Consider the following 22,621-nt stretch of genomic DNA (forward strand, 5'->3'; position numbering starts at 1 on the left):
TTCCTAGTCATACTGGCTCATTTCAGCAAAAATTTGTATTGATATTTTTTCATCATTTTGTGTATTTATAATTCATGCATTGCCATTTATTTTTTACATTACTCAGGATGAATTTCTTTTTTCTGAAAGATTTCATTATACACTCAACTTTAAAGATTGTAAGTGGTAATCCAAAGCAAACTATATTACAACACAGCTTTAATAATGAGAGCTAATATTCTGGGTTCATGTACATGAATATATTATGTGAGGGAACTTAAGCGCTAATGTCACTTCATTGCTATCCTTCAACACTGTGAATGTGTTTACCTATACTATTTATATGTTGAATGTTTTCTTAAATTCATCTTTCAGTACAGAGCATACCTGTATGCAATTAAGTTTCCTTTCTGAGTTATTTCTTGTGCAAGTACAAGTTGCTACCTGTAATAAGTTTTAGAAAGCAAATTATCACTCATATCAGTTGCATATGAAAAGGAAACAGAATTTCTCTTCTAATTGATGAGTTCCTTCAATAATCAACCTTGATTATTATAAGGTAATAGCAGTACCCCCCCTCGAAAAAATGTGGCATCACCCCCCTGCAGCCAGATGAGAGGGGGAGGGGTAGATCTGATTCCGAGTGGGGTGTGTCATCTAAGCTAAATAAAGAAATGACTTGTGTAAGGGTCATTTTGGGAGGGAGAGGATATCCATTTCTAGGGAAATTGATTTAAAAAATATATTGTATGCATTTTTGCTATCAAATAGATGAAAGTAGCTATGATAGACGCTACAATATTTTGAAATCATACTTGTACATCTTTAGTTTGTTTTTAACAAGTAATTAGAGTGACTCAATATTCTGTTTTTTTTAAATAATGCCCAATATCGTCAGTGACACAAAAGCTGCTTTCATAATAACTTACTCTTAGGCCATGTGAAGTAGTTAGCTTTTTTTAGCTGATTTTACAATGACTTTCTAAACGCTCAGTCGAGAACGCAAGCATAAACGCATCCTTTTGGGGGGTATATACATTAGAGGTGTATAGGATCTGAATGTGAGTTGATGCAAGTGAGGGTGAAATCTAATTTCCCGCCTGCTGGAGCCAGCAACCTAACCATGTCCTGACTAACTGGCTGACTGGCTCTGATAAATGAGACGAGAGAGAGTGAGGTGTAATGACTGGCTAATGATGACAGGAAGATTGTTCTGCTTCATGTAAGCACCAATCAGAGACCAGATATTTACAGATCTCATCATCCATGCATGCTACAGGATTCAAACTGAACGTTAGCTTCAGAAATAAGGCTGTAAAACTCTGTATTAGAATTGGAAATCATTTTAGAGCTCATGACATTGATATGTTCTCCTGGAACTCAACTTGTATCAGGGGGCCATATAGGTTTATTTACTGATACCATTCTTGCTTGAAAATTCAAAATGACAACTTAAGCCCTTATGTCCCCGACAAACCGTGCCTGAAAATGTTCTGCTTAACTCTACAAATCAACACCAATTTCACTAGCCAGATATACCACCCATGTGTCCTGTAGGGGAAGTTCATAAGACGAAGAGCAAGAAAATACTTAAATACTCAGTATCACCTCTTGTGTCCCATATTGCCTTCTGTGGCTACAAATGTTCTGCTTGAACTCTACAAATCAACATCAATCTCACCGGTCAGATATTTATGGATGCTGCTAGAGGAATCATGTCAGAGGTAGATGGTCTTTGTAATTATTAAATGTCCTTCTGGCCTTTAGTAATGAAGTGTATGACTTGACCTCAACTCTAGTTCAGGTTCCGTTCAGATCTTCAGATATTCAACAACATAATCCGTACAGAGGAAATGGCTGCCAAAGGGCAGTGTACCTCTATTGAAGCACCCCTTCCCTTCTGCTTCTCACAGTCAATGATTTCTATTTCTGGGTTATGTTGGTAAAAGTGTGGGTGGGGTTGTTCCGCTAGCTTTGCATTTGCAGCAATTTCTTAATCAGACGAGCCCATCTGTTTTGGCCTCCTTTAATGAATGACCATTCAATATTTCCGTCATCCAACTGGACTCTCACGCTAGCTACTATCAACTCCTTGGCGTGACCAATGTTTAGATTTAATATTGTTAATGATTTTGAAGTTGATCATGAACCTTTACCATCCTTTTTTTGGCAGAGTCTTCTTTCTAACTTGGCTAGTCATAATGAAGTAGCAATTTCTCTTGGTGTATCTGACTATCCTAGGATCATCATGATGGAATGTGGTGATGACTTGATGGTACTCTGGAGGCGTCAAGGAAGTCCCTGGAGAAATGCTTGAGGAAGCTTTCCAAGAACTCCTGAAACACTGTCAAATCTGACACTTTCAGAGACATTCTCTTTCCAGTGTGATGAGTTGGCAATGTTAATGGTTGTTTCAATTATGCATTTTTTAAATCAGTATAGTGAAATGAAGGATATACATTGTACATGTAATAATTGCAAACGGAACATTACGGTTTGGCAGTTACACCTTAGTAATGCCTTTTAAATTATAAATAGGGAAGTCCTTCCAAAAAGATGGAAAAAGGAATTTAAAGAGCTAGAATTTAGGGTTATTCAAAAACAATGGATACCTATGCGAAATACATGTACAATATTTATTCATCTATATCATGTAATAAAATACAATCTAGTTCCCCCCAAAAAAAAAGAAAAAGAAAGGGAAAGCAAAGAAATTTAATCCCTTAAAATAGTTAATCTGCATATTTGTTAATTTATTATTATAATACAGTCAAGATGGTGAAATTTTACTTCCTTTCTCCATCCTTTTATTGAGTATAGATATTATGATTACAAAATATACAAAATTTATAGCGTTTTCCATTACATCTTTTTGAAAGTATAGCTCTGAAGTATCGCATTTCAAACATAGAATTAGAATGATAGCAATTAATACAGAGGCAGAAAACGCTAACTGCACTTCTTAGAAATAAGTTATTGTTCATTAGATGTTTTTTACTTTCCTGCAAACTTTCTCCACTCCCTGGGCAGCATTCTAGCGAGAGCTTTGATCATAGCTAAAAATGCTAATCATACTACATTGGCATTTAACCAATGAATGGAAAATAGCATGGAAAGTATAGACATGGTAGTTCGATGTTTTGTGAAATGACATTGGTGCTACAGTGAGATTTGAACCCGAGACTCTCAGATTGAAGGTTGCACAACTACACCATGATGCTCTCACGTGCTTGATAAGAAAGTAGGCCTATATCATGAGAGTTGGGTAACAAAACACCCTACCTTGACAAGCAATAACTGACAGGAAGCAATAGAAATTTAATATACTTCCTTTGGGTCAGCTACAACTTGACCATCAGCATGTCCACAAAGCATATGGCTATGGAAATTACAGCATGATCTAATGGTCAAACGGTCAATGCTAATGTCATATTGCATTTATATAGCAGTCAGGGGAAGATGGTAATTGATTAGATTTGCTTGAGTTGATGGTGATTTCATGAGTACTCAAAAACTACCAAACACTTATCGGGACTGAAAGATTTTGACATCTCCTTTGAAATTTTATTGTGGGAATCTTTTTCTTTTGAGCTTTTCAGAAATACCTGTATGTCTTTAGTGTAACGTGATTTGTCAATTTAATCCAATTGCGATTTAGTTGATGGTTAAATACAATCCTCTGATTACTCAATTTTGATTTAGTTTGCCTATCATAACTACTTCCTCAATATAGGGTTATTGATTATGAGGGAAAGCTGGAATGGAGAGAAAGAATTCCCAATTATCATCCCACATCATTCACTGAAGTGCAACAATGAATTGAAATTCATAAGACAGATGATGGCACAACACGGAAATGCATTCCTGATTTCATTGTGAATTCAAAGATGGAGAACATTCATTTTTTTATAGCTTGATAAAGCCAGGCTGACACTTGCACGACTTTTGGCCACGATTTTGTCGTGGCAAGTCGTGCCATTTTGGGGCACGAACTGGGAGGCTCCCGCACTGTTTACGACTTGTTCACGCATAGTTCACGACAAGTTCACGACGAGTTCACGAATAGTTCACGAATGCGTGCCCGTCAGTATCCACATTGACACGAAATGGCACGACGAGTTCACGCATAGTTTACTCATTTCCCGCATTGGCACGACGAGTTTGCGCAATTCGGACGGTGTCGTGCTGAACTATTCGTGAACAAGACGTGAGCTGTTCGTGAACTATTCGTGACAGTCGTGGCATGGCGCGCACTGCCACGCACTGGCAAGCATCCTCCCGCATCGTCCCGACGAGTTCACGAACAGTTTGCGCATAGTTCACGACCCGGTCGCTAAATTTTGTCGTGACCAAAATTTTGAACATTTCAAAATTCTCGTCCCGACATGGCACGCAGTCACGACGTGTTTACGCACACTTCACGCCAGTTCACGACTAGTTTGCTCACTGGCACGACTTGAGTCGTGCCAATGCGTGACACAGAATCGTGCAAGTGTCAGGCTGGCATAAGAGTCATTAATGCCCAGACCTTAAAATCAAGCAATTTTGCCATTCATGAGAATCAAATGGGTCATGTGGTCTAGTGGCTAGTGCATTGGACTCATAATCACAAGGTTGTGAGTTTGAATCCTGCTCTGCAATTGTCACCACTTTGATAAAAAGACCAGAGAGTAATTTCTGCCATCTGTAAGGACAGCTACTATGCCGATAATAGATGTAAAATGTTTCCTATGTATTCATCAGCTTGGCATTTACCAGCAAAAAGCTGTTATGCTAAGTTTGTATTGGAGTTTAGTTACGATAAACAGAAACAGAAACTTTTTTATTTAGGCCTGTTGCTATCTTGGTTTTTAGTACATTTTTGTCGAGATGCTTATTTGTTTTTAGAGAACAATATGAATACATGTATTGCTTCTAATGATTGGGTTATTTGATAAATGTTTTGCATGTCCTGCATTTATTTGGCATTATTATTTGTATGATTCTCTTTCATTTATTTTAATACCTCTGTTTATTTTATCATTAATTTTGATTCATATTAAAATAAGATTGTTTATTCAACTCATGGAGAAACAATTATTTTTCCTGATCAATCAAAATCATTGTCTTTACTTTTATATTGATAATGAGTCGTTTGTACTGAAGTTTAAGTCTGTTCCCGGGATTCGAAAAGTAGGGTCATAATCAATATTGTTTGTAAACCTTTATTTTCAGTCGACTGTCCTTAATACATTAGAGCTGCGTGAGGTGAGTCAGAGGTCTCTTGAGAGAAATATCATTAAATCATTTTTTTATAAACTTGCTCTTTACATCAATACATCATTGAGCATGTTAAGGATGACATCCAATCCTCCTACATGACAAGTTACAGAAAGGTTTTTTCCTCCCTTAGGGATAAGAGTTCCGAGCCCCCATCCCCCACATGAACATGTAATTTAAACCTCATTTATTTAGGTTACATATTCATTAGATGAGATGATCATAACTTTATGATCACATTTTGATGAACCATTCTTTAATGGTATGATAGGCAGCGGAAGATCACTCCTAAATCTCCTTGAAATGGAAAGGGGTCTTTTTTGTGGACTGGCCAGGATTGTAGGTTGGGGGCATGTTTCAGAAACAGCACTATTCTTTTCTGAGCAGGATCTTGTTCAGTTCAGTGGAAAAAGGGTTTATGTGTGTATAGGCTAGTGGGGATGGGGCAAGTTTCACGAGCACCACCCCCTCTCTGTCTTGGATCATGTAATGTACACCTGGGGCCCGTCTTACAAAGAGTTACGATCGATCCAATCAATCACAACTATGGAAAGCCAGCAAAGTCAACATAGAAGCTGCATGTTTGCTCAATTTTTTTTTAGATATGAAGGTATATCCATAAATTCATTGATTTCTTGACAGTTCGGTGTATTTTCCTTTCTTTACAAAGGACATTTTTCACATTTCCTGTATAAGAAATTATGACACTGATGGATTTCCATAGAGTTATGATGGATTAGATCAATTGTAACTCTTTGTAAGACGGGGGCCCAGGTTTGTTTGGATTATGACAAATTAGATCGCAAGGTGATCTCACTGTGGAAACGAAGTTGAACTAATTACACAACTATCACTTTGATATATGAATCCTTGAGACTAATCGAAAGAAGATGATCTCTTTATAGCCTCCCGTCCATGCAGGCGCTGGAATTATTTCACACACCTTCATGTAATACATAGAATATTCTAAAACCTATTGGTGGAATAGACATCCAACCCATATTACTTAATTCGCATGTTTGTTTGCTTGAAATTTATTTCTGCGTTCAACATGTTCAACATAATACAACATAATCAATTATTACATAGATTTTACAATTACATGTATATACATTTTAGACACACGTATCATTTACGATCTCTTTCTGAATATAAAAAAGTATATGAAGAATATTATTTAACTCAATTTCAGAACGCAGGAGACCGTCGTCATGAGCGACCTGCTTGATGTTGACGACGGCCTCATGACGACGGCCTCATGTTCAATAATTATGCTCATGTTGATTTTTAAGGATTTCATGAAATTCTTAGGAAATTAAATCGGGATTGAAGAGATGAGTAGAGTGAATTGTGTCTGTAATTTTAGACTAAATCAATCAAGACAAGATAGATGGGTTGACCTCATAGAGAGGACATACATGTAGTCCTCATCATAAGATGAGTTTGGTAGGTGAAATGGGTAGATAGGGGGTATAACATTTGGAGAAGTGGAAAAGTGGTTTGAACATTCGATTGCACAGCCCATGTACAGGGGTAATTGATTAACACTAAAGACCATTCCTTGTGAAATACCTGATACATCTGTTAGATGAATCCAAGTACACAGGTGTATTTATTAATTCATGAAGTATGTAGCACCAATATATTCATGGGTAGAATTCATGTGAAATCGGATTTTAATTTAAGTTAATCAATGCTTTTGAGGATCATTTTATTATATGTATTAAGTTAAGTAATACAAAGCACAGGCTAGAAGTCAGAGCCAAATACTAACAGTTTAAACATTGATATGAAAATGTAGCATTTTAAATGAATTGATTTGAATGTAAAAAAAAATACATATATATAATGAGCATTAATGTATGTTATGTTCCCAGTGTGTTAACTTATTAACTTTTTCACTTGACCAGGGTAAGATAAATGGACAAATGTTAAAAAAACCCTTAAAAAATGGAAGAGGAATTTCTTTACAGCCTTTGATTTTATCCATTTTCTGGAAGAAAATATGGATACAATCTTTATGACTTGGCCTACTCAATGACCTAATATGATTGTTTATTGAGGAAGATGCTTATAATAACATATTATTTATTGGGTCAAATTAATCAGGATCGTTGGTGATGATACAAGCACCAGTTTATCATGGTTTATCCCCTAAAGATTTATTTCTTCCTTTTCCCCTCCCCGGCCATTATGTGATGCTTGCAAACTGTCTCTAGCATGACGCCATCCACGATGGGGTACCGGAAGAATAAAGATTGTGGTAATAATTAGAGGAAGAGATGGATTTTGGATAGAAAGAGACTGAGAGGGGGGGGGGGTATGGAACAGAGTAAGAAACGGAGAGGATTCTCAGTAAGTATTGAAAAATGAGAAGAATACTCATAGTTTCACACAACATACTGATTACTAAAGTTAAGTTTTATGTGTCCTATGGTATTTCTTTGAAAATAATGATTCCCTCACCAAAATAGAGCTGCCAGCTGGTACTGAATTCAATAATTAGTGTTGAAAAAAAAAAATTGCCGAGTTTCTTTTCAAGTACAGATTTCTAAAGTTTCAGTTTTATGTGTTGTCCTGCAGAATTTCTTTGAAAATACTGATTTCCTCACCTCAAAACCAGTTTCCAGGTTTGGAAATACTGAAGTTGGTAGCACTGCATAAGAAAAGATATAGAAGGATAAAAGGAGTTGTGGTACTTTGATGCTATCAATCAACATTCCCCCCCCCCCCACCGTGGGAAAAAAAATGATGAAGTAAAGGAATTATACCTGGCTTCAAAGTAATTCTTGGTATAAAATCCAAAAGGGGGGGGGGGCGGCATAATAAATAAAGACAAAGAGGAACAAGGAGATGGGGGGGGGGGGTGGCTCTCAGACATACATGTACAAGTACATGTAGATAGCAAATGTACATTTATAATCAGTAAAACTGTAAATGTAGTATAATAGTATACATGCAAAAGCCAAAGGTTTAAGGAGATAAGTGAACAATGAGAGATGAAAACAAATAACCTTTATATAAAGAGAATGAGAAGAAAGAATGGCGAAAGGAAATAGAGATGAAATATAAGAGCAGAATTATCATAAAATGTGGTTATATATTAATCTAAATGTAGATGGAGGAAAGCGCAGAGTAAAAGTTGATTGTGAGAGATAGTAAATAATGATAGGAGATGGAGGCAGGACCAATTTGTATTATTAGGTGACTCATCACTAGACAGCTGATTTAGACTAGGAATATAGGATGAGGAATGGTCAGTTCACACTGGAGGAAAGCTGCAATTGATATGCAAAAAGAACATGTCCTGTTCCATTCATTAAGATGTAATCTTTTATTTGTTACTACTGGTCATATTTTGATCTTCAAAGTTAATATTGTATAGTTCTTACGGTAAAATCAACTAAACAGAATAATTTTTGAAATGCAAAGATGCTGTCGACTACACTGTAAAAACTGCGGTGTTAAAACTGATACCAATTGTTGTTAATAGAGGACCACACCCTGAGGTGTTAAAGTTACACCCTAGAGATTAAACATAACACGAAAGAGTGTAAATGTAACAACAAAAGGTGTTGTAATAACACCTATAGGTGTAAAACTAGCACCACCAATTTAACACCGGTGTAAAATAACTGGTGTGGTCCTCTATGTACACCGGTTAACACCACAGTTTTTACTGTGTAAGATGGTCATGGCCTACTAGAGATACATGTACCAGTATAAAAAGAATAATGCATTTTTATAGATTCATCTCATATCTTGTCTCACTGTTAATAACTTAAGTGTAAAATCTCCTCCCTGACTTAAGTACTCGTCAATCCAAAATCTGGGCTCTGTAAGACAAAAATTAGCGATTAATCGCTAATTTGAAAGAACAATTCTAATTGGTTCCTAGTCAGTCTACTGAGCAAAATGCGCATGCAATGATGATCTTGATAGGCCATTTCATTTAGCGATTAATCGCTAACCTTTGTGTTACGGAGCCCTGGTCAAATTCAGGCATATGCTCAGGGTAAATCATCTTCAGTTTTTGGTTAATGTTTTCTGATTTCCCAGATTTCAGTTGCAATTCTCCACAATATCTTGTCGCATTATACAATGCTGTTACATTCATCTGCATGTGCAGATTAGCGATTGCTGTACAGGTATTTACCCAGTGCGAAGGGGGCATGGGATGAGTTACTGGAATGAACTTTACGAGCATCCAAGGCCTATGCTATGAATGAAGTGAAGATGGTTTGTGGAATCAATTTATGATCTTTCCACATCATGATTTCAAAACCGACTCCGGCCTCTGAGTATCCCCCAATTTATGATTCATACTTCGACTTATGCCTCTCACCTATACACCCCAGAGATCTAAAGCATTCCATAGTCCTCCCTGGAAGAAGGTCATTACTGCCTTTCATGAGACATATCACTAAAACCCTTCTTGCACTAGCCATAACCATCTCCAGGGAGTCAGAGGGCAGTTAAATCCATATTGTATCATATAATCCTATGCCCTTTTAGCTTTCGAAGCCAGTATAACTAGATTTCCTATAAAATTAGCTGATCCCTGTCATGCTTCCACAGAAACCCATGTAGTCGACCATCAACGTTAATTTGTAGATACCGTGATGTAATGCTGGATGCATCTTGGCGGAGCTGTAAAGATAATTTAGGTGCTGCAGAAATGGGGGAGATTAATGATATTGGCTGAAATGGGTTCATCCATAAATAGTGAATTAGGTTTATATGGAAGAGGAGATCGTTGAGTGGAAGTGGGGTATATACAGTATATGGTTCTCCTTAGATTATTGTCATGCACAAGATCATAAAAATATGGAAATATTTCCTTTCTCTCATATGTTTATGGTCAAATACTCTGAAGTAGAGTCATCAGTAATACTTTGATTAGTCTTATTTGACCTTGTATGCCATTGTGCCCCAAGTGTATTCAAGGCAAGCAATATTCTGTGAGAGATTAATTTAGGAAATCATCTTTTCATTTTGTTCTTAGAATAACGATTTGGAATGCAGAATGACTGGTTGATAAAAAAACCTTTTAAATACTTTTAGATTTATCAAAAGAGAACTGCAGTATTGAAGTCAAAGATCACAGTATTTTCTGTGTTGAAAAGCCATAGTTATTTTAATAGTCATCTAAAAATGTCAATTTTGATTTACATGTATTGATAGAATGCCATGTATTATCTGTGATTTATGCACTCTTTATTATTTGAAAGACTACCTAAAGAACTATAGGCCCATATTTGTTTTAGTAGTTCCTTTCCACCAAACTATTTCCATTATTTCAAATTCTTGCCGAACTGATGTTGTAACGTATTAGAGATTTTTTTCATTGTTTCCAACATCACGTTACTATAGACCATTCAGGACATTTTTTTTCAATTGCACTTGATGTATTCATAAAAAAGTAAAATGTCACCCTCATTGTTTTAAAAGTTTTTTTTAGAGATAGGATTATGGTGTCTCTCTGTTTCTATGTCATAGAGCTCAAGTGGAAGATGAAGTGATTCCAGTGATGAACAGAGAATGCATGATTAAGAGAACACTGAGCATGGTGAGGCAAAGGTAAGAATTATCTCAGTCATGTTATTCTCATTTGCCACTCTCCACCCAGGTTGAGATGGGTACCTGTAATCATTGCAGAGACCTTAGATAGAATAGCATGTTTTACAAGTAAAGAAAATTGTAATCATCAGGTATAGCTTGCGTATCAGTCAGTATCATACTATGAAAATGGTAGAGGAATCGATTATTACATTTTGATAACAAATATTAAAGTTAAAGATGATCTTCTGCAAAACACCAACTCTATAAATATCTATCTTCATGTATCAATTTGATCTTTGACTATTAGGCCTACATAATTCTTGCACTGTGAATCAGAGGCGACTTACATGGAACGCAAGATCTAATTAAAGCACATTGAACTATGCCTCACCTAGAGCTAAACTTACATGATTTAGATTTGAAATATGATTTGAAAATTGTTTAGAAAAGTAAAACAGCTTGATCATACAGCACCTGTGTAAGTTTAAAAGGTTATAGCAAGGTTATTTTTTATGCGGTATATTACGTATAAAGAGGCAGGAACCTGCCAGAATTAATCAATTAGAATGTATAACATGGAGCTTATGTACTTCCACTCTGTTATGACAAAAATGGCCTGGAATTTTGGATATGTCATGGTGTATATTCATGATAAAAGAAGGTACTTTTAATAGCTGAAAGGAATATGTACAGAAGTTGTTTTGCTTTCAACAGCGAATGAAACTTGAGGAAAAGAATCTATTATGGTTGATGTTTTAAAGTACCTCAGATGCCCGAAGCTACGCTGCTTTAAGGGGTCTGTTAAACCCACTTCTTTATTCTGCTCAGGACTAAGTATGTCTCATGAGGGGATAGCATTCCTCCGCTTCTTAAATCCCTACCATGACTGGTTTGTGCATGAATTGTGAATGTTCGCAATCTTTCCCCAGGCTACCCTGCACTTGGGTATCAGTTGAACATGGGAACAAGGTGTCAAGTAATCTACCATCAAGTCACAATCAGTAAGGCCTGTGAAGAATCCATTGGATTTATCCTAAGAACCTCCGCGGCTGGTTTCCACCCCCTCCTCTACCCCTCCCCTCTCGTTTTTCTTTCTGTAGGCGATGCTTTCCATCTATTACATTTACCAAGAACCTCTGGATGTGTGCTACCCCCTCATTTTCTGTCTGTAGGCAATGCTTTCATGAGCCTGTGAACATGAAGAATCTATAGCATATACACAAAACCTCTCCTTCTTTATACCAACCCTCCACCACCCCTTCCATTTCATTTTCTCTCAAATTCACTGAGAATACCCCTTTTAGTTCCAACCCGCTTCCACACAATCTCTCTTTATTTTCCTTTCTGTAGGTAGTAATTTACATAAGCTAGTGAGTATTAAAATGAAGAATGTATTGCATTTAACCTACACAAGTTCTCTGGCTTTTCACATTTCTTCCACCCCTCCCCTTCTATTTTCCTTCCAGTTTTCCATGTGCCAAAAAGCCTGTAAACATCTCTAACTTTAAATCTCTTGCTTTTATACTGCGCCCCCCCCTCCTTCAATCCCACCCATCTCACTTTCTCCCTACTAGGCGGTGCTGCACCATCCCGAGTCTGCTCTATCTCAAGATTTTAGCCCGATCGGCCCTCTTCGCGATTAATCTCGAGATTCAAGAAACCTCATTTCCACCATCGCAAGAAGAGCGATTCCTGTCGATTGAGGCATCGATGCATTATGGTCTGACACCATGGATGAATAATCCCGAGTGCGTCTGCACCTACGAAGTAGCGCGATAATTCGTAAAATGGTGCGCTATTTTGCAAGTAATCCCAAGTTAACTTGGGATTGCAATCTCGAAATTAATCCTACGAACTAGCGCGATAATTGTGTCTCTATTGCAAATAATCTCGAGATTGTTCAGATCGGGATAATTTGCCGGATCAGAAATAGCGCGCTAATTTGAAAACTCGGGATGGTGCAGACGGCCCTTATGTTGATACTTAACATAATATTTCAGTCATGTAAGGAAATAAAGTACACAGTACGGGTATTGATAATACTTTAATTAGGCTAATGCTCTATCAGGTACTTCAATAACACACCATTCTGGTACCTTTCATCAAGCTGCTCACATGAGACATGCAACATCATTAGTATTTCATTCGTAAATTGAATATTTAATTCATAAATCCAATCTATCCAGTAATGCATGGACTAGCCCGATCCCAGGCATCTGCACAATTTGATAGAATAAACAGAAATGGGGATATTAATGAGGATATTAGGATAATTCTCTGTTTGAAAATTGTAAATTATTTAGCAGTTGGAATGGAGTTTCACTCATGTTATTATCCCCCTTTTATTGATAAAAAAAATCTATCCATGAGCTAATATTTAATTCATCAAGTCAATCTACACATCTCAAGAGAATGCTAACAGAAATGCAAGCTCTGGGTAACATAAATTGAAGACACAGCATTCTGGGTAATCAAGTTGATCATTTTATGTAACTGTTCCTTTGATGCTCTGTGGTGCTACCAATCTTTTGTGAATGACTTCAGTCACCTCATTTGCATTCACCATCCATATTTGATCCGTGAATGTAATATTTCATTCATTAAATCATTTTGAATGCATTGGTTGTGAGAGCTCCATGCCCCTAAATGAGGCATGGTATTGCCCTCAGGCCCATGGCATGAATGGAGGTGTTACAGTGGTTCAGGAGTGTACACATTATAAATAGTTATCATCTCTCAAAAGGATAAAGGTACTTTGTGCCCCATATAACATAAAGCTTAGCTGGGGTAATTTTTGTGATCAATCATGCATTATTATCAATGCAATCAATCGTAGAAGCCCCATGATCAATCGCTAAGCTTTATACATGTACGTGATGTAAGTTTCCTCCATTAAGACGGTTGGATATCTTAAACCCTGGACCCGTTAACATAAAGCTTTGTAATTGATCATAAAGCTGATATCTATGATTGACCATACACAATAATCAATGCAATCAATCATGGAAATCAGTCCCTCAATTAATCACTAAGCTTTATGTTACGATCCCCTGATGTAAGTTTCTCCATTAAGACAGGGTCATGTATCTTCAACCCTGGACCCAGTAACATAAAGCTTTGTAATTGATCATAAAGCTGATATCTATGATCGATCATACACAATAATCAATGCAATTAATCGTAGAAGCCCCACGATCAATCGCTATTGTCATGGGGCCTTGACCTCTTTTGCTATCTTCATTAGATGACTAATCCGTTGGAGGAAATTATGCAACATAACATACTCCACAACATTGTTAGATACAGTTAATTGCTACGCTACATAACATTGGTATACGTGGTCGGGAAGATCTTAATCATTATTTTCTCCATATTAATTTAATAAATTCACATCTTTCAGGAAAATGAGTCTTTGCCTGTTTTACTATCTTCATAAGATAGGGCTGGGACATAGTTCTAGAAAATTTGATAATACTACAGCCCAGACAGATAACGATGCAATTCAGAAGAAATTTAGTGATTTTTTTTTCCACATGCTTAAGAGTAAATGACCTCAAACAGAGTTTAATTTTAAGGCAACTAAAATACATTGTCATACAGAGTCATAGTATGTTTTATTGGCTTCCTTTCAGGGGAGCAAAGTTACTGTTTAAATGGAACACAAATTACAATCAAAAGAGAAAGGACATATTATCATGTTAGTTGGTATTTACTTCATCCTTAAAATATGGGTTACACTTCTTACTTCCGAAGGTTCTTTATTTCCAAGGTTCGTAATTACGAAACACGTAAATTGCCTATACCTCGATGTTCGTTAATCCGAAAAACGTGAAAGAGTTTGTTAATCTGAACATTTGTGGCGTTATTTCAAAGGTTCATTATTCCCCAGGTTCGATAATGCGAAAACGAAATAAGGTTTGATGGTCCGAAGGTTCGTTAATCTGAAAACGAATTAAGGGTTGTTGTTCCGAATGTTCGTTAATCTGAAACGAAATAAGATGCGTTAATCATTTCGTTTTTGGACTAACGAACTTTCGGAATTATGAACCTCATTTCGTTTTAGATTAATGAATCTTCAGAATTACGAACCTCACTTCTTTTTTTGACTAACGAACCTTCGGAATTAGGAACCTCATTTTGTTTTCGGACTAATGAAAATTCGGAATTACGAACCTTCGGAAATACGAACCTTTGGAATAACAAATCTTCAGAATATCCGAACCTTTGGAATAACGAAGCTTCGGAATCACGAATGTATGCAAAAATATGAGATGTTTATAGGGTAAAAATCAAATACGCTCTCTGACTGTATTGTGTGGGTGCCTCAATCTTACTCAAGAATTTTAAAACAGCAGGGAATAATTTTGCTTTACAAATTTGAATAGCATTTTGGTCATAAAACAAAAGTTCTCAACTATTAAATTAATGTACAGTCCTATGTAAAAATATGCTATACAAATTACTTTTAAGCATAGCAGTCTTTCAAAAATGTGGAGTAAATTGTGATGCGATACCAGGAAAATTATTCCTTGAACAGTTTTTCTGCTTTTAGGTATACATTTACTCAAGGCCTATTTGAGTTATTAGTGAATGTTAAAGTAGCTTACATATATTCCAAAGATAGATATTTTTCAATATTTTGTCAAGATAGTGAAACATATAGCATACTAAGCCTATTTTTTTGCAACACTTAAACCGATTTTTCTATGTGTTTTATGCTATCAATCATATTTATTTTATTTATTACATTTATTTTTGTGCTTCATTTGGTCATACCTTACCCCGTTCACATCTATTCATTTATCTGTCACTATCTGAGTATTGGTCTGTATAACGGTAAAGTACCAGTATTCCTGCAAATCCAGCAGCATCAGATCACAATATCTTGTAAATGAGAGACGTTTACAGCTTTCCTAGAATACACATGATTTGCCTGAAGGTATAGAGAGGAAGAATGACTGTTTCTCAGATTTCGTTCCATCCTACGGCAAGGCAAACATCACATTACGTGGGTTGCTTTGCTTTGCCCAGAAGGGGAAAGGCTAAATGTTTCTCTAAACCCCACTTCACATCTGAAATTCGTACAAAATTTGTCTAAGGAAATTTTGAAAAATAAAGCACTTTTTGAATATTTCATTTTACCTTTTGAATTTAGAAATTCATAAAAAAACTTTCTGTCTGATTATTGATAACTGAATAGAATATGAACTGTAAAAAAGACACCTACAAAACTATGAATATATGTATAATTATACTGTGTAGTGTGTACTGCACATTAATACAGTAAAATGAATGTGCATGCTTTATTAAAAGCTGTGTTCTGCAAAATTAATATTTTAATATGCCAAAATTAAAAAAAATAGTGCTTGCCCTAACCCATAAATTTTTTCAGTTCTAGATAACAAACTCCTCGCAAACATATTTTTTTCTTTGTGTGTTTACCTTTATAAGTGATGCTGAAACCTCCCCATTCTTAATAATAATAATAATATGTCCATTTATATAGCGCAGTTACTATGTGCATATACTCAACTGCGCGTTGATACTTGGTATCATATCATTACCCTGCCGGAGCTGAGCCGCCATATTAATAGGCGCTAAAGCGTTCAAGGAAAAATCTTACCGGGTACCCATTCACCTCTCCTGGGTCGAGTGCAGCACAATGTGGACAAATTTCTTGCTGAAGGAAATTATGCCATGGCTGGGATTTGAACCCACGACCCTCTGTTTCAAAGGGTGTTATGTGTTCATAGAAGATAATAAAAGTATTGAAATAACAGACAACCTTGTAAAATCAATATCGCTATACAGTAGATCTTGCTTGTCTGAATTTACACTTTAAATTCGGCATGTAAAATATACAGAGGAAGGGAAAATTAGAGAGCAAACTTGTGTGATTTCGTATCTGCTTCTTGATTGATTCTCCCTGTAGATTTGAAGGAGAACCACAATCTCTATTTTAAGAGTATTGGTAATGTCTACTACCATGCATCATTTCATGTTTGCTTGTTCCCTCTGTGTCCATGTTACCCCTACTTTTATTAACCCATCGCATACTGGTACCTGGTAGGCCATGGGCAAGGCAATGAGAATTACAGAATTCAGGAGTCGATGGGTTCATCCCAAAGTCGGCACAGACAATGTCTGCAGAGACTCAAAAGGATTGATTTCTTGGTATAATGTGGGCAGGGAAGTCATTCATCTATTTACCACTTTGGCTGAAAGTTTGTGCAAAAAGAGAGAAGATTTTCTAAATGGAGGACTTTCATGAATAACGTGTAGAAAGATATGCATTGCTAGATATATCTGTAACATTTTAACCAGCCGCAACTTCAGCAAGCTATATTTAATGTTACAGCTATCAGTAGTTACTGATGAATGATTAAAACTACAATTGCACAATAAAAAAAACACCTCATTTTTATTTTAAAAGTTTATGGAATTATTGAGCTAGGTTCTCTAGAAAAAAAAAATTGAACAGATAAAAGTGATTTCAAAGGATGTGAAACTGACATGTGTAAAAATTTCAACCATCAAACATCTATCATGTGAAACAATTGCATTATCTTTATGAACAGTATAAAGAACAAAGATAGAAAACTAAGAACACCAAAGAGTTTTTTACCAGAAAAAAATCTTTGGTGTTCTTAGTTTTATATCTTTGACCTCATTCAATCGCTTTTGCTATTCATTTTCACATTTTGGTACTTACAGCCTCCACACTTGTACAGTACATTTGAATGAGACACTCCAAAGAACTTCTCTCTAGAGATGTTTTGTGTAATACTTCTTGGCATGACATCTCATGTTGCAAACAGAATCTTATCATCCTCTTACATACTCAGAACATGATATGGATTATACTTGGTTTGTTCATAGCGTAGCCTCCCTCTGTCTGCCCCTCACACAGTCACTGACCTAGATTTATATTATTAATGATACCCATTGTGGACATTCACATTTACAAAATTATCAAGCTATTTATATCAAAATGTAGACATGATATGCATGTAATGCTAAAATTGCAAGAAACATTGCTGTTATAGAGGATTAAACATTAATTTGTCTGATTTAGTATTCGAATCAACTTTTCTTGGTGAATCTAATATCATCATTAATTGCAATCTAAAATTAATAGAATGCAGTTTTTGATGGGCTTATGCAAAGAGGGGGAGAGAAAATGAAAAGAGGGAGGGGGAGAAGGAAAGAGGGAGAGAGAGAGAGATGAAACACTTTTAACATGATACATGTACATGATAGATGAGTGATTGCTGGGTGTCTCTTAATTAAATGATTACATAACATTCATGGGCAAAGATCCTGTATTGACTTTATTAATGTTACTAATTTGTCATTTATGACCTCAACTGCCCTAATTTGTCACTTCAATTTATTCTAGTGACTGTTAAAAGTTTTCTTTTATTGTTACTTTGCATGGGTGTCTGAATGTGGGTTACTGGAGAGGGGGGAAGAAGTAAGAGTGGGGATGTCAGGCTAGCAGCACGGTCAAGAACTTGCATTTGACATGGAACCTGATATGACGTGATGAAATCTGACTATTTCCTCAAGATATGCTTCATTTAAACAACTAACTCTAATTCCTCAGGGAGCCTTGGTGTAAATTTGGATACACCATGCATTCTGGAATAATTTTAATCGTTACCTTACATTATGATGGTTTCATTTTATGTTTGAAAGGATGAAGAAAATTGTAAAAATCCCCATTTGACATTATCTACATCTTTTTATACGCCGGTCTTGACGGGACGTATTATGGTATCACGCTCGGTGTCCTTTCCATCCGTTAACTTTTCCTTGTAAATGCAATAACTTCAACTTAACGTAACCAAGGCTAATAAAATTTAGTGTATATGATATCAGCAAGGATCCCAGGAAGCCTATCGATTTGGGGTCAAAAGGTCAAGGTCACAGTGACATATTTTCATCTTACCCTTCTGCAGTCCTTGTAAACGTGATAACTTCAGTTCAACTTAACCTAGGCTCCTATTATTTGATGTGTATGATACTAGCATGGATCCCAGGAAGCCTATCGATTTTGAGGTCAAAAGGTCAAAGGTCAAGATCACAGTGACATGTTTTCATCTTATCCTTTTGAAGTCCTTGTAAACATGATAACTTTACTTAAACTTAACCGAGGCTCGTATAATTTGGTGTGTATGATGCTCGCATGGATCAAGGAAGCCTATCGATTTTGAGGTCAGAAGGTCAGAGGTGAAGTCGCCACCTTCTACTTTTTTGCTTGACCAACAACTCCATTTCCTGCGTTACAGGCGTATATTGTGCTCGCCTTAGCGACACTCTTGCTAATGAATATTTGGACAAATACATGTACATTTAATTTTGGGTCGTAATACCCTTATGAGCTTGTAATCTCATAAACCAATCTTTCATTTCCTACAATAATATCCATATGGAGAAAATTATGTCAGTGTGTGCAATAATATACCTGTTTCTAAACATTAAAGTGGGGCTAAGTGAGGCAGAGTTTCATGCATATGTTTCACCTCACAGATAAGATAAATGTATTCCATCCTAAAATATGCAAAGAAACTTAAAAATATCAAACAATATTGTACACTAACTGTCTTTTCCTGCTCTCTCTCCATTTCCTGTGCAGCCTTGAAAGAAAACAATGTACGCATTGTTGTACGCATTAATGTAATTTCATGGCAGTTATTCTGTAAGGGCATCGTCATCCAAGAGTCAGCCAATGAAAATCTTTTCTATAATGCAGCATTTTGTATAATTTTATCAAAGGACAGAAGTGCCCTTTTGCCAAGCAAAACCTGAGTCATAGTAGGCAGGGTAGGCAAATGAAATCTAACATTTTAACCTAAATTTGTATTGTTTTCACAAATCCTTTGAGTTTTAATAATCCAGTTTATCTGAATAAGATGACTATGCTTGTTTGATGAAAGTGGTTGTGCACTGTCATTCGTGAATGGGATAGGGCAAGAAGCTCCTTGGATAGGGGGAAGGGGTTGAATTTATATTTTGTGGGAATAGTGGTGTTGCTTTGTCATATGGGTTGGCTTTTAGAATGGTCTTCTAAATGCATTCATAATCAGCTGTCTGATGTATATGGCATGTCATAAAAAGTTGATATGACAATGCGCTAATATTTTACACTGCAACGCAAAGAAGTCTAAGAACCTGATGAAATAATATTAAAGCACTTTATAACTGCTGTAGGTGTACTAGTTGATTTTGACCATATTCATTCTATAACATTTTTGTTGATACGTCTGTACTTCTCTATTTTTCATATTCAAATATCATGCTCATATAAAAAAATAAAGCAGAAAATATAATTTCACAAAAACTTGGTGATTTTAAAAAACCTGAAATGCCTCTTAATACTTAAATACTGAACACAAATCTTCAGATCTCCCATGAATCAAATTACTGCATACACTGTAGGCCAAAAGTGTTTGGTAAATTTTGGTTATCTGGCAAAAAGACTAAAATATCTATGAAAGAGGAAAATTGATGTTTTCTCTTCAATCAAATCATCTTAAAGGTTAAAACTATCTCACAGAGTGAGTCACTCTGTAATCATTTGCAGTGGAAATGTTTTATTTAGGCACTGTGTAGCGATATGAAGTCCTGGCTTTATGTTAGATCCCTGTATATCATCATGTGGTAGGGAGATTGATGCCTTGCCTAGCTGTGGTTAGGGCTATAGAGATTTAGGGTTGTCTGGATTGATTCTATGATGGGCATGGTCTTATTAAAGTTCACTCACACTGACAATGAAGGATGTAATAAACTAGAGATAAAACTAAGGATATCAAGTAAATTATCATGGACTTATTTTCTGGGTTTTAGATCAGTTTCAGTTTCAGTTTGGGTTTATTTTGATCTTTAGAGGATTGTTCTTCAACCAGTTGCCAAATTTACTGTTTTTGTAGACCGTCCCACAGCTTGCTTGGTAGACAATATGTGACAAAAGATATTACATTTATCAACAGCTAAAGTCTGTAAATACTTGTACCATGAGATTTTTAAACATTGCACTATGGAGATTAAACAAATGAAACAAAATCCACCTATTTTAAAAACTAGAGAGTCAGTATTTAAGAAATAAAGAACATGAAGGATTATTGTAACTTGCAAGTTTCATGTTTGACAGTGTTGGATCTATTGTAAATTGAAATAAGATATGGTTGATTATTTCTTTTTAAAAAGTCTGGATTATGATATGAAATTAATATAGTTCAAATGCGTTTAAAAATCAGGTGAACCAAAATTGAATTTTGTTACTCTTATATAATATTGAATCAATTCACCATTTTCATTATTGTAACTGTTATCATTTCACTGGTGAATACAGGTGTCATAGTAATACACAGATGCAAATAATGATTTTCATTGCTTAGAAAAATTCCAGAAACTAAATTCAATATGTGATGTAAGGTCAAAGAATGCAAAATTCCTTAGAAACTTGAGTGAAGCTATATTTTTCTTGTATATGTTGATAGAGAACCATGTGAACTATTGTAAAGGTGACATATTCATTAATCACCTTGCCATCCGGTGGTAACTTGTGTAGAATCCTTGATTCTTATTGGCTGTTGTTTTGTGTTACCATGGTAGTTACCATAATATTAACTGTTATGCAATGGGGCTTTCAATTTTTTCTTTGAGGATATTAGCTTTAATTGTTCCATCAAATAAGAACAAGGGAAATTTGTGTACTTTTAGAAGGAGACCAAACTCATTGCGTTCTTTAAAGCTGAAGTGTGGGCCCCCATGAGGCTTAAGAAGAGTCTGGAGACTGATTCTTTAATGGTGCATAGCCTTTACATCCACTTACTCATCATGGTGAGGAGGAATCCCTTAGAAACCTGTCTCTCACATAGATGTTTGGAGTCCTCGAAGAAAGAAAAACCACTGGTATCAGGCAAGCCATTAGGGGTGGTCAAGTTTCTTCTCATGAATTCATAATTTCCTGTTGACTGATGAGATAACATGTCCTTTGTTTCTGAAGGCATATGACATATAAACAGATTGTGTTGGTATAGATAAATTGTCTGGAATGGAAAGATGGGGGGTGGGTAGGTGAGGATCTGGAGTTTGTCATGAATATTATGACAATCCTTAAAAGATTATTAAATCATATTTTGTCTGGTCTTTGATGCTGAGAATATGTTTAAAGTGTTACCCAGTGACTCTTCAGTAAATCATTGTACATTATGCTCTCCTATTTAAATATGTTTTTTATACGGACACATTTGTGTCCAGAATTGCCAAGTCACAATATTCTTAGTAAAAATGATCTGAAAATCAGTTGATACAATTTGTGTATTGAATCTGATTCTTATTTTAGCCAGTAATGTATTGAAAATTAAACCTAGTTGGTATAAGTGCCTACATAATTATAAATGTATGTAATCATCTCTACGTCAACATCTTGAGTAGATAACCATCAAAGTGCATTTGCATGAAGAATACATTTTCATTAACATATTCAACTTCCGTTTTCACTTTTAAGTCGGTAACCTCCCTATTTCCAAATGTCAGTTAACTTACATGTATATCTCTCTGAATTATTTTGGTTTTAATACACCTCACATCCTCCCTTCACCTGTCTTACATGGTCAGTGTAATGTTTTCAATAGTGTGATCATGATTTTGTTTTGTTTTCCATTGTTTATTCACCAATGCCATTGAAATATGAATATTTTATGGCTTACAATTTAAAAACTAGAAGTAATTAAAATGACTGGATGGTCATCAGGGTGCAACTAATATGACAAGTCAAAACTCTTGCTACACTGTAAAAACTGGTGTTAAAACT

Source organism: Lytechinus variegatus, chromosome 5, assembly GCF_018143015.1.
Source record: "Lytechinus variegatus isolate NC3 chromosome 5, Lvar_3.0, whole genome shotgun sequence".
Lineage (NCBI taxonomy): Eukaryota > Metazoa > Echinodermata > Echinoidea > Temnopleuroida > Toxopneustidae > Lytechinus > Lytechinus variegatus.